General features: G+C 36.0%; 1 pseudogene; it reads right to left on the bottom strand.

The window, feature by feature from the left end:
• Positions 1-8,320: 8,320 nt before the first annotated feature.
• On the bottom strand, positions 8,321-11,630 carry LOC103270288 (annotated as a pseudogene).
• Positions 11,631-11,801: the final 171 nt, after the last annotated feature.

Genomic DNA, 11,801 nt, shown 5'->3' with positions numbered 1-11,801 from the left:
TTTATAATTGGTATTTCAAATTCAGCATGACTTTTCCTTTTTAAAGTAGATAGCTAAAATTGTTCATTTTCATTAAGTTCCTTTTTGTTATAGTATATTTCAGTTCACACCCAGAAAGTTGTTTAACTAAAAGTACAAAGTTAAATTTCCATGCTTGTTAGCAAAGGAGTTTTAGTTTACTCAAAAGAATGCCAAACTTTTTATGTCATAACCCATGCCCAAAAGCATTCTTGTCTTTAATATAATGAACTCTTGTCTATTAGTCTAATAGGTAACATTAGATCTCAACACCAGATACTCATGTAATTTTAAATTGCTAGAGAGGCTGGGTTCAGTGGCTCACACCTGTAATGCCAGAATTTTGGCAGGCCAAGGTGAGAAGATTGCTTGAGGCCAAAGTTTGAGACCAGCCTGGGCAATGTAGTGATAACTTGTCTCCAAAAAATTAATAAAAATTTAAAAATTAGCCAGACATGGTGGTGCACTCCAGTAGTTCCAGTGCGCATTTGAGAGACTGAGGCCAAAGGATTGCTGGAACCCAAGAGGCTGAGACTGTGAGGAGCCAGGATCAGGCCACTATACTTCAGCCTGGGTGACAGAGTGAGACCCTGACTCAAAAAATAAAATAAAATAATAAAAAATAAAGTTGTCAGAGAAAATGGAATATAATTGTACATTATTATTAGAAAACTGATTTATATTCTTTTTTATTTTCTTGTGTGTTCTTTTTTTTGTTTGTTTTTGAGTTGGAGTCTCACTCTGTCACCCAGACTAGAGAGCAGTGGACGCTCCCGGCCACAGTGGCCTCGACCTGCTGGGCTCTGGCGATCCTTCCACCTCAGCCTTCCAAGTAGTCGGAATTACAGGCACGCGCTACCACGCCTGATTGATTTTTTGATTTATTGTAGAGATGAGGTCTTGCCAAGTTGCCCAGGCAGGTCTCGAACCCGCGGACCCAGGCAATCCACTCACCTCGGTCTCCCAAAGCACGGGATTACAGGTTGAGCCACCGAGCCTGGTCTGTGGGTTCTTCTTTAATGTGATGTATTTATAAGTACCATTAGTCATACATACTTCTTCACTCAGTTGGGTTTTAAACCAAGTTACAGTTTTTAGCTTTGAATATAGCCTATTTGTTTATTTGTGTTTGACATTGTTATTATGGGTTTTTCTCCACTGTACATTCACTTTTATTTTTTGTTCCCCATGCATGAATTTTAAGAGAAAAATAGTATGATAACTGAGAAACAATAAGATATTTGACAAGATATGCTTTATGTTTTAGTACCCTAGTGATATAAAGAAATTATTTGATGTGAGAATGCTTTAAATTGCCTCTAACAGCTGGGCTCGGTGGCTCAGCCTGTAATCTCGCGTCTTTGGGAGGCTGAGGTGAGTGGATTGCCTGAGCCCACGGGTTCGAGACACACCTGGGCAGGCGAGACCTCATCTCTACAATAAATCAAAAAAATCAACCGGGCGTGGTAGCGTGCGCCTGTAGTTCCAGGCTAAGGCGGAAGGATCGCTGGAGCCCAGCAGGTCGAGGCTGTGGTGGCCGGGAGCGGCCACTGCACTCCAGTCTGGACGACAGTGAGACTCCAACTCAAAAAAAAAAATTGCCTCTAAGTTTTCAGATTTCCTTACATACAATTTGATGAGGGAAATCCCAAAATAATAAATAAGTTGTTCTTTAAGACATAACTATCTAGTTCAGAAAATATTTTAGGAGTAATTATGCTCAAGGCAATGCTGTATCCAGTTTATTTTTGTTCATTTATGGTATTTTTATGTAGTCAATATATATTTTACTTCCACTTTAGTATTGCCATACTAGTTGTTGCTATTGGATACAAAACTAAATCAGATAAAATTACTGTCCTTAAGAATCACATCATCGGGGAGGACTAGACATTAAAATAAAAGGTTGCATGTATAAAAATGGTATATAAAAGGCAAAGTGTTCGCACAGACAGGAATGAGGAAGTTTGCATAGGGAAAGTGAGAAGATAAAGCTATATATCATTGTTAAAACCCCCATTGATTGTGTCTACAAAAAAAAAAAATTAAAAATTAACTGGGCATGGCAGCATACTCCTGTAGTCCCAGCTACCCAGGAAGCTGAGGCAGAGAATCACCTGAACCCTGGAGACGGAGGCTGCAGTGAACCATGATTGAGTCACTTCATCTAACCTTGGCGACAGAATAAAATCTCAACAAAAACAAAAAACAAACAAAACCCCAGAACTAAAAAACCTCCATGGAAACATAACTGTGATTTTTGGGCTGGGCCTTGCTTGACTTTCACCAGAGAAGGCCTAAATATGTGAAGTCGCCAAACAACATGATATGCCAGGGTCATGCAAGCAGTTTTCTATTGCTAGACCAAAATGAATGGGAGGAGGATAAGGGAGGTGAAGTTCAAGGAGAAGGTCCTGGAATTCTTATGGCATCATTACTGTCTTTTTGAGTTAGGATTCTCTTGGATTCAAGAAACAGAATTTCTAAACAAAAAGGCTTTATAGTTAAGAATACTTTATTTCATCGTGTAACTGAAATACCTAAGACTGTCAGAAAAAGAATCTGATACTAGATACAGATGATATCAGTATTTTAGCAATCATGCAAAATTGCTGGAGATTCAGGGTTTATGTACAAAGGAATTTAAAGGAATTGACTTACCCTTCGCTTGCTTATAGGGAGAAGAGACAGTGAGGACACCATTGCCTATGTTGTGGGACTGAAGACCAAGAGGGCACCATTGCCTCAGCAAGAGCACAGTCACTGGTGCGGATGCCAGGGAGACCAGGTCAGCCAACTCTCTGAACAGCCACTAGTCTCATTTCTTCTGTCAGCCTCTGCTGTCTTTATATTTGTTGAGGTTACAAGCGTAAAATTTAACTTCTAAAACAGAGTGTTCATTTTTACAATGTGTCAAAGCTAGTGTTCTATGAGATTAATTCATTTCCCAAGAAAATTTGGAATGCCATTACCTTTTACATCACTCGGGAAAACTGAATAAGAATGCATAAAATTAGTAAGATTTTTATTGAGACCAACTAACTAGCTTCTTCATTTGTTACTTTGGGGGGCCAGTCCCCGAAAAGAGATTTAGGAGGTACCTTGGAAGGTGTGATGGCATCGGCGATTATTTCTGGAGGGTTAGATATTAAAAGAAAGAAAGATGGAGGGATAGATATAAAGAGAAAGAAAGAGAAAGAAAGAAAGTGGACATCTGTTCAATGAATTGAGCAGAAGCCGTTTATTGGGGGTTTACAGCATGTATTTATCCCAAATTTTACACAGGCAGTTTTACAAGTCTTCCACATGAACACAAGCCAGGTGCAGGAGGGGCGCCTCCCCCACCACCACCAGGTGTTTCCTCAGGCATGAGGAAGAACAATCTCAATTAAATCACAAAACTTCTACATGAACACAAAGCCAGGTGAATGAGGGGGCATCCCTCACCCACCAGGTGTTTCCTGGAGTAAGAAGAAGGGTAATTCCAGTTAAATCACAAGACATTTACATTAACGTAGAGCCAGGTGATGGGGGGCGTTCCCCCCCCCACCAGGTGTTTCCCCAAGCATGAGGAATGAGGATCCCAAACCTGTCTCACTGTTCCTCGTGCTTGGTTAATATTTCTCAAAAGCAATATAACAATTCTAATATCATAATATTTTAATAATCAATAACTTTTAAAACCTATGCATACGCAACACCTAATAACCAACCTAAATCCCAGTTCCTCTCTATTTTATGCTAATTCTACCTACACTATAGAAACTGTTAATTATAGCCCAAACCAATTCCTTAAGAACGTGGCCCAGTCCAAAGATCATGCTGGGCCGTTTCTGGTAACTCTAGATATTTATCTATATTATTAAGGTTGAAACAGCACTTTGTATGTATATACTAATTCTACAAATATACTATTAAATCTTAAAGGAAGCTTGTACCGTATTAAAGGTTCCCAAATGTGACCTGAGTTTGAATTATGTTAAGTTTAAAGCTGAAACCGCAGTCTGTGAGAAACAGGAACAATGGACTCCTAAAGTAAGCCATGCCTATTGTACTCTCAGAACTTCATGCTTAGATCATCAAAGTCCCTGCTAGTGGAACATGCCAAAACAGCAAAGAAGGGAAGAGGGAATGGGCCTTCAGCTCCTGAACTCATCCTAGCGGTCTCAGGATCTGCAGCCTGCCTGGATCCCTAACACTCAGGCAGGCCTCCATGGCCGGCTCCCAACATGTTACAATATTTTTTTTAAATCCCAAAGGACTTGTCTATATTACACATTTTATGACTGACATTTAAAGCCTATAAATTTGCCAAAGAATTTAATGTGCAAAAGTTTTATCATCTTAATTAAGTTATAGTCACTCTAGAAGATAGGCTATATTTTTATTACCTCCTACCCACAGCTTCTACTACAAAGTTAATTATTTATTCAATTATTCATTAGTCAAGTACATAGAGAATATATATTGTGAGTCAGACAATGTTCTCATTGTGAGAGATATAAAGATGTATAAGATGTTATCTATTACCATAATTTCAGATTACCTGTTTAACACGATTGCTTACCTCAAGTTATACTGAGGGAAGAATCGTATTACAACAAATTTACTACAATGAAGTCAAAGAAATAATACAGTCAGTGTACGAAAAAACAGATCACAGAGAAATAAAGAAATGTTATTCTATGGTACATGAGGAAATTCTCGGGACAGTTTCACAGATGAGATGATTGTTTAGACCAAACCATGTAATATCAATTAGAGTTTACTTAAGAGGAGGAAAAATAACACTTTAGTATCTATCTATCTATCTATCTATCTATCTATCTATCTATCTATCTGTCTATAATCTATCTAAATGTCAATCTATCTATATTTCTACCTATATATGTATTTAGTGTGGGTTTGTTGATTAAGTTTTATTTCAGGTTCTTTTTATCTATGAAAAATATGTTTTTCCTTTACTTTTGAAAGATAATTTTACTGGTGTAGAATTCTAGATTCAGATCATTTTCTTTCAGCACTGTTAAGATGTTATTCCATTATATCCTAGTTTCCATAATTTTGTTAAGAAATCATATTTAGGTTTTTTTGTTGTTCTTTTAAATATAATGTGCCTTCCTCAATCCCCTTAATACTTTTAACATTTATCTTTGGTATTTTGTTATCATCTGTTTTGATATAATTACTTAAATGTAGTTTTTTGGTATTCTAAATGAGCTCAGCAGCCTCTTGAATCAGTTTTGGAACATTGTCACCCGTTATCAAATACTGCATTTAATATGTTCTCCTAAAGTCACAGTGCTAGCAAGTTGGAGTTACAATTTGATTACAAACAAGAAAATATGACAATTTTAGCTATGTTTTTAATTTCTATGCCAAAAATACAAAATGACCTTTTCTGTGTCTACATTTATTCAAAAAGCTCAATTTTACAAGAATTTTCTCAAATATTCTCTACAAATTGTGTCTTAAGTTATCTTTAAACAAAACAAGGAGTTCAAAGACACAATCTAAATTGTTTCCTTGTCATTTGATTTTATTTAAATTGCATTTTTTTTCCAAAAAATACAAAAGATCTTCTAATTTTGTGTGTGTGTGTGTGTGTGTGTGTGTGTGTGTGTGTGTGTATACATGTGTGTTCAATTTTCCCACTGCTGGAGACTTTTTTAGAACCGGAGTTTCCTATTCAAGTCGTATTTCCTGAATTTGATGTTAGCATCTTTTTACCTACATACGAGGATTTTACATATTGTATTTGAAACCCTTTTTTATTACTCCTAATGACTTTTGTCTTAAACAATAATTTTTTTCCTAAGAGGATATTTTTAATAACATACTTTCTCATTATTTGATCCAGAAGATTATAACAAATTTAGTGTTTCTATCATATACAGTTCAAAAAAAGTATTTATTTATTTACTTTTATTACTATTATTTTTTAACTTGTCACTGACTTGAAATTCAAGGAAAATTATTTTAAATTTAAAAATAAGAAAAATATTTTTATTTTCACCACTACATTAAAAAACACCACAAAATAATATTAATAAATAATGATTATTTGTCCCAAGACACATTAAGACCAAGAAGAAAATAAACAATTATTTTTAGAGTATTATTTAAATTAACAAAGCATTATACTAATTGTCTCTGTATGTACTATACATTACTATATCTAAGAAAATAATAATGGTACAAATATTTCCAAATTTTTTATTTCCTCTAAGTAATAATATCATTTTTCTTAAGCACCTTTTTTTTCTGTATATTCAACCTCGCATTTCTTAATAAGGGATTGATTAATCTAACATGAAAATACTTTGTCAAACTTTAAAATAATTTTTTTTTAACTTTCAGCTTTTTATTTTGATTCAGGAGACTGGCAGGCATCTACTTTCTAGGACATCTTACAAATCGCTAAACAAGTGAAAGGCTACTTACTTATTTATAAAAAGACAAGAAGAAAAGGTCATGATTGTCTAACAAGGAACATGAATCCCCAAATAAATTATCTTACAAAAATATCCCGCTTGCTTTTCTACTTTCCTATTACAAGTAAAAATGGAGGAAAAATTCATATTAAAAAATCTATAGGCTGGTATAGCAAATTAAGACCCTTGTTTTTACATACTAGGTCCTTCAAATAAATATTTTGCATAATTTTACGTTTTAAAAAAATAGGTGAAGTATTTACCTTTTTTTTTGGATCCACTAAGAGACCATATATCAAACTGACATTCAACTGGAGTGGCTCCCACACTCCAAAGAGTAATATGCATGTGGCTGAGGCTGGATAAGCACATGTGCATATTATGTACATGTGAAATGGCTAACTGCTGCGCATACTACTTCCGTTAATAGTTTTACCCTATAAAAAATCCTCTAGCCTATCTTGAATCAAACTGCAAGAAAAGAACAAAAGATAATACTTGCCTATTATTGAAATTTGCCCATGCACTTTTAAGATTGCAAAAAGGGCTGGCCTCAGTGACTCAGCCTGTAATCCCAGCGCTTTGGGAGGCTGAGGTGAGTGAGAAAAGCACATCAAAATCTGAGATAGGTCAAAAGCTGTGCTTCTTGCACCAAACAGCCAGGTTGTGAATGTAAGGGGAAAGTTCTTGAAGGAAATTAAAAGCTGCTGCTCTAGCCAGGTTCGGTGGCTTAGCCTATAATCCCACGCTTTGGGAGGCTGAGGTGAGTGGATTGCCTGAGTCCACGGGTTCGAGGCCCACCCCGGCAACTTCGGGAACCCTCATCTCTACAGTAAATCAAAAATTAGCTGCGAGTGGTAGCACGTGCCTGTAGTTCCAGCTACTTGGAAGGCTGAGGCGGAAGGATCGCCCGAGCCCAGCAGGTCGAGGCTGCGGTGGCAGGGAGCGGCCACTGCACTCCAGTCTGGGTGACAGAGTGAGACTCCGACTCAAAAATAAATAAATAAATAAAATGTGCAAAAAGATAATGCTTTCGAGACTTAGATTGGATTGACATCAACACTGCTTACAAATAACTGAATGGGCCGGGCTCGGTGGCTCAGCCTTGTAATCCCAGAGCTTTGGGAGGATGAGGTGAGTGGATTGCCTGAGCCCCCGGGTTCGAGACCCGCCAGGGCAGCTTGGCGAGACCTCATCTCTACAATAAATCAAAAATCAGCCGGGCGTGGTAGCGTGCGGCTGTAATTCCGGCTACTCGGAAGGCTGAGGCGGAAGGATCACGGAGCCCAGCGGCTCGAGGCTGCGGTGGCCGGGAGCGGCCACTGCACTCCAGTCTGGGTGACAGAGTGAGACTCCAACTCAAAAATAAAAATAAGTAACTGAATGGGAAGAGCTCAGTCAACACATCATGTGAATAGAAGGCATGTAAACACACTATAGAACTCAGGCTTCTATCTGGTCTATTCCTGGTGCTTTATTCTAATGTTGCACATGGCTTTGGAGCCTGATGAGGAGTTAATTAAAAAAGTTAGATTAAGTTTTTTGTTCTGATAATCAACTTGAAGAAGTACAGCGGAAGGATAGGAGTTTCTGTATCTTCTCATACTTTCAAAGCCAATATTATTTTTATTGTGATGTGATATTTCAATTAACAGTATGCTAAAAACAAAACCGACTGAATTATGGTTTTGTCCAAAATATTCAAGTCTCTTATTATTAAAATATTACAGAGTGAATCCAGTAAACATTTTCCATTTTCAATGGCCTAAATGAGAGATGAATTCAACTATTTTTTTATGAATTACAGCTAAACTGGGCAGAGGATAGCTTGGTTAAACCCTGAAAACCAAAACCAAACATCCAAAAATCTAAAACACTAACACTTTTCTTCCAGTATAGAAAAATGAACACCCAAAGTAAAGAGAGCCATAAGATTGATCAAGTAACTCATCAAAAATCACTTCTCTGGTATTTGAGCGACTAGTTATTGGAAGCTTGAAGTTTCCACCTTTGTTATTATTGGTGGCTCCCAGAGTCACATCCTCAATATCAAATATAACAGTGGGTACAGAAATAACTGCAAGCAATTGATTAGTCATTTCTTTTCCATTTACAAAAACTGCACCATTCATGCTGACACACACTGCTTGGTCATGCTGTAGAAAGTCATAGCCATTCTTTATTTCTGCACACACATCCATACCGTCTCTTCTGTGTGGCTATCCCGCAGTTTCAACTGAGTGTTAATGTCTGCCCACAGAAATACATTGGAGCACTGGAGTAGAGAACACCTGAGGATTCAGAATCATTCAGGAGTGCTATATTTCTTCGACTGACAGACTGTACCCCTCAAAAGCAGTCATTCACTCATGAAGCACCAATGTGGAATGACGGTATCTGGGGAACGCCCAAGGACTCTGCTCCTGTGGGCCGTCGCTTTGGGTGCAGACACAACTGATAACCAACAATGGAGTCAATGTGCAACACTATGACTAATTAAAACCACAGAGTGATATGAAGTAAGAGGAATTAAAATGTGAGTTTAAATATTTTGACAATTGCAAATGTGTGAGAATGTTTTCTTACCAAAAAAAATATGGTGACATTTCAATGTTTAATTTAATTTGGAAATGAGTAAGTTATCTTACTGAATTATTGTAATTATCTGAATTCCCACATGCAGTCTCTAATGTTGATGTTTACTTATCTATTTTACCATACATAATTAGTTTCTTTATCAAGATACTTGGTAGTTATAATATAGATGAAATTGTAGAATATTTTGCAAGTTATTTATAAAAAGAATTTGTATATCTTATTAACCAAAATTATGCTTTTAAGTGGTACTTTTCTAAAGTTAATATATTTTGTATTGACTTTGATCATTATATTGTATAATTGATATAAATTATCTATTTCATTTGAGAGTGTAATGAATCAAGTTTGTATGATTTGTTTAATTTTGAAGACATTGAGGTATATTAGGATTTTGGAACCTTGACTCCAAGCATCCTGTAATCCCATTAGGAGAGAGGCTTAACCAAGACTGGAAATAGAAAGGCTAAATTGGGATGTTTTGCTGGCCATTATGGGTACAATCAACAATTCAAATAACTATATTCAAGAAGATCACTAGATAATTAACAAGTATATCAACATTTCAATTTTTTAATTATTAATCCCATGTACTGAAAATAAAGGGAGAAACCAAATATAGGAAGGAAAGTGTAAGCTGGTGCTCAGAATAACCAGGGAAATATTGGGCCTGAATATCCCAATCATTCAGTCTGGTTCATTTTATTATCTATAAGGGGAAATTAGTGTCTTAGTTTAGAGCAAGCTGACAAAATAGAATTGGACCTCTATAAAAAGGACATTTAATTTGACTAAGTGAAAATACAAAATAATATAAGAAGAAATAGGAAACACAAGGAAAGAACAAGAACCATAAATAGGAAAGAATAGATTTGAAAAAAACAAAAATAGAAATTCTGAAAATTAAAAAAATTGTAGATATTGCAATTAAATACTAAGCTGATAGTTAAACAGTCAACTAAATACAGGGTGACAAGGAAGAATTAGTTAATTAAAAGAGAATGTTGGAAATACAATATTTAAATAGAAACATACTTAAAAAAATAATTACAGATATATAAAGAACAAGATGACCAATAAAACTATTTTCCATGTAATTAATAAGCTGATTCAAAAATTTAAATTAAAAAGCAGATTCCAATACAGAAAAGATAAATCTGTAAAAAAAAAAAAAAAAGTAGAATAAATAAAGGGAAAAGAAGAGATAAGGGAGGCATAGAAGGAGAAAAAGAAGAATTTACAAGGCAAAGAAAAGAAGGAACAGAAAGGCAGAGAAGAAGGGCCTTCTACTTAAAGATGAGATTACAGTTATTAAAACAGTGTGGAACTGATAAATGAATACAGAAGTAAACAAGAGAACAGAATAAGGTACATGGAGACAGGTCCACAAATATGAGTGAGGGATGTGGAATTATATGCCAGTGGAGAAGAGGTGACTCTTCTCTTAATGGTGTGGAACAATTGGTATACACAGGAATAAAAACAAAATTTAAATCCTCATCTCAGATCAGACAGAAGAATTCATCCCAGTTAGACTAACACATAGAACTTTAAGGCATTTAAAGCTATTTGAATATTTTAACTTAAATTGTTAAAAAAAGTAACATCCAAAGTTTATAAATATAACTTTAATCCATTCTAGATAACTAATTTTCTCCACTAAAACATAGTTTTACATACATTCCTGTTTTTCTTCTTTTTTTATTGTGAACAAGTTTTTTATTAAAAATAGACATTGTAAAATTTTAAATTAACTATTGGGCAGTTTTTTATCCATTGCCAGCATTTAAAATATGAATTAAGGGTAGGGTAAATGTGTTGGTTCCAGATATAAAATCTTTAAACTTTTTCAAATAAGTTACTGGTTAATACATTTATGTTTTTAAAAAATTTATCTGTTTCTTTCACTCTCTATCCTTCTAAAGCAATACACTTTTTGATATATTATGTAAAAACACTCTTAAATCATAATATAAACACCTGCATCTTCCCCTCATCCACAGTCTCCACCAAGAAATCTTTTTAATGGTATCCTTATAAGCCCCATTGCTATTTTCAAACGCCATGTCTTTTGATTATATGTTGCTGTAAACAAACTACCCCCAAAACTTGGTGAATTAAAATAACAATCATTTGATTATGACTTAAAATACTACGGGTAAGACATTTGAACAGAGCACGGTGTCCATGATCTCAGCTTCACATGATATCTGCTGGGCAGAAGTAACTACATGATTTGCCAGGCCAGTGCAAAAAGAAAATGTAGGACTTGTTTATAAATTATTAAGTATTTCAAGTTAGTGAAAGCAGAGCATTAGGCCAAACACAGAACCCTTAAAGCATGGAGACCTTCTGTGTGACTGCTCAGGTCTCACATCCATGAGGCCTGCCCTGCTGCTGGGTCTGGAACATCCAAGATGGCATCTTCATGCACTTGCCTGGTGCCTCAGAACAGCTGAAAAGACTGGGTGCTGGTTAGCATAGTTTAACCCGGACCATTTGTCGGATTTTGCCCTCACCGTTAGCTTGGTTCCTTGGTTCTCTACCATGTAGTTCTAGGACCTTTTCCTCTTCACATGGCATCGTCACCTTGCCTCTCACCCTAGTTTAGGCTTCTCATGTCATGAAGTATGGATCTCAAGAGGAAAAAAGAGAGAAAGCCATCTGTTCTTTTTAAAGCTATACTTCGTAGCTGGGCTCGGTGGCTCAGCCTGGAATCCCGCGCCTTTGGGAGGCCGAGGTGAGTGGATTGCC

Source organism: Carlito syrichta, unplaced genomic scaffold (assembly GCF_000164805.1).
Source record: "Carlito syrichta isolate Samal-C Ts95f unplaced genomic scaffold, Tarsius_syrichta-2.0.1 Scaffold309781, whole genome shotgun sequence".
In the NCBI taxonomy this organism is placed as follows: Eukaryota; Metazoa; Chordata; class Mammalia; order Primates; family Tarsiidae; genus Carlito; species Carlito syrichta.
This window is presented reverse-complemented; position numbering and strand designations above follow the sequence as displayed.